We start from the raw sequence: 2755 nt of genomic DNA on the forward strand, positions 1-2755 counted from the left end.
TCATTCTGCTATAGAATCATATGCTGAATATAATGCTATATAATGCTGAATATTATGCTATACACATGCTGAATGTAATGCACACAACATGCCAAAAGTTTTTAGAATGAGCAAACACAAAATCTGCACAATTCCAAATTAGCTTTTTATAGAGCAGGATTTCAAATAAAAGAAAAACTGTATTTATACAGTACTTTGTTACATAATATGTAGTGATTAGTAAGAGGAAAAATTAAATCAACTGGCCCAGGTTCCGATGTATCATCAAACCTTGATCAAATATTATTGAATACAACCAAATGCAAAGAAGTTGCGTGCTTTGTGAGATCCTTATAAGAAATGATCAATAGACAGATCCAAATCTCAGTCATTTTTAGAATTCACAAGACTGAAACTTAAATGAATTATTATACAAGTTATTATTGATAAACTCGCCTACCCTAGGTAAATGGGGGATTGTAGAATTTTTTTTTTAATCTATTCCCAAAAATATTAAGTATGAACATATTATGACAGACCTGTTGTATGTAGGAATACGAACAGTTTAACTTTTTCATATTTTGGAGATAGTATTTCATATTTTACTCTTCTACTTAACATAGATTAGCACTTCTAATAATGATGATTGTTTCCAAGCCCAGAGTTTTTCAGATATTTATGTATTTATTTATTTATTTGATTTGTATGCCGCCCCTCTCCGTAGACTCGGGGCGGCTAAACAACAGTAATAAACAGCATATGACAAATCTAATGTTTAAAATAATTAAAAAACCCTTATTTAAAAACCAAACATACACACAAACATACCATGCATAAATTGTATAGGCCTAGGGGGAAAAGGGTAGTTCAGTTCCCGCAAGCCTGAAGACAGAGGTGGGTTTTAAGGAGCTTACAAAAAGCAAGGAGGGTGGGGGCAATTCTGATCTCCGGGGGGAGCTGGTTCCAGAGGGTTGGGGCCATCACAGAGAAGGCTCTTCCCCTGGGTCCCACCAGACGACATTGTTTAGTTGATGGGACCCGAAGCAGACCGACTCTGTGGGACCTCACCGGTCGCTGGGATTCGTGCGGCAGAAGGTGGACCCGGATGTATTCTGGTCCGATGCCATGAAGGGCTTTATAGGTCATAACTATCACTTTGAATTCTGACTGGAAACTGATCGGCAACCAATGCAGACTGCACCTTAGAAACAAACATTTCAACAAGTTTAGAGGCTCGCATTCTGCTTTGAGTTTTTTTAAAAAAACCTCATTCAGTTAAAAAGAAATCCTTAGAAAATTATGAACTTAACGTAAGCATTTAATTAGAAAGCTATTCAAAATATTTGAAAATCTAACAAAACAGAAAATCCTTAGGAAATTCTTAAGGCCCATTTCAGATTGCTTGCATTCAATCATTACCTGAAACCATTGAAAGATTGGCACAGGTGGGCTAGATCATTCCACTTAATGTAGAAAGGATAGGTAAAAGTGACAATGGGACCAAGGCTCCTCTGTACAGTACTTGATTACATTGTTTTAGAAAAATTTCCAGCCTCTTGAATAGAACTAAAGCAAAGATTAAGGGAACAGCAAAAACCATATGGCACTCATTGTTGAAATTGATGGGAACATTATACCTCATTGTGATGTGCTAGACGGCTGCATGTTATTGAGGACAAAGAAAAGTCAAATTCCCAGAGATGTTGTTTAAGCAACCCCATGAAAATAGTTCCTAAGATTTCAATAAAGTATAACAAGTGTAGAATGGAATTAGACATCAGATTGTTCTTTTGGGTACAATATGTTTTAGATAGTTGATTCTGACAGAAGCACAAGAAAACTTAAAAGAACTTGGTAGACTATGCCAGTTTATAAAGTCCAGAAATCTAACTTGCAGAGGTCTTCTCTATTCTGACCCCCCCCCCCCCCAAAAAAAAAAATTATTAATTTACCATTTTAGAGTCTTCAATTAACACAGTCAATGATATCCATGTTCTGGGGAATTCTGTGAGTTGCATTCCCTTCTTTTCAAAAGGGTCTTTGAAGAGCACGTAAAAACCTCATCTGAAAACCAATTTTGCAGTAACCTGTCTCTAACCAATGCCATAAACACTGGAAGCTTATTTTATCTCTATGCACATGGCAAATGGGTGATAATCAGATCTGTGTGAATTTAACTTCTCTCAACAGTTACCAATGCAAAGTAAATCATAGAGCAGGGGTGGGCAATTAATTTTGCCATGGGGCCACATTTGAAATTGGGATGGTTTTAGAGGGCCGGACTAATATAATTAACTCAGTTCTACCCAATACTGTATTATATACTCTAAAGACCCAGACCCTGGCCTGACCTAAACACCCAGACCCACTCTACAAACCCCTAATTGTTTGCTTTATGGCAACACGGTGCACCACAGTCACTGTGCTGGAGTGTTTGCGTGGTTTCTGCGCTCGGCCGCTCTTGGTAGTAGGTCGGGGTCAGCTCCAGTGCGAGGATGAAAGAGCTCACCGCGTCTGCCGGAACTCCTCCGGTTCTTGCTTTCCTCATGATTCATCAGGAAAGCAGGAACCGGAGGAGTCCTGGCAGACGTGGTGAGCTCTTTCATCCTCACATTGGAGCGGATCCCGACCTACGCGGACCGGTCACAGATAGTGGGCGGGCCAGATGCAGCCCGCAGTCCGCCCCTTGCGCAGTTCTCTCATAGAGCTTCATGATGTATATTAAAGCAGCTATATATACAGTAAATCAAATATTATTCAATTAGTCCAAAGTGTA

The sequence above is a fragment of the Erythrolamprus reginae genome, chromosome 3 (genome assembly GCF_031021105.1).
Source record: "Erythrolamprus reginae isolate rEryReg1 chromosome 3, rEryReg1.hap1, whole genome shotgun sequence".
In the NCBI taxonomy this organism is placed as follows: Eukaryota; Metazoa; Chordata; class Lepidosauria; order Squamata; family Dipsadidae; genus Erythrolamprus; species Erythrolamprus reginae.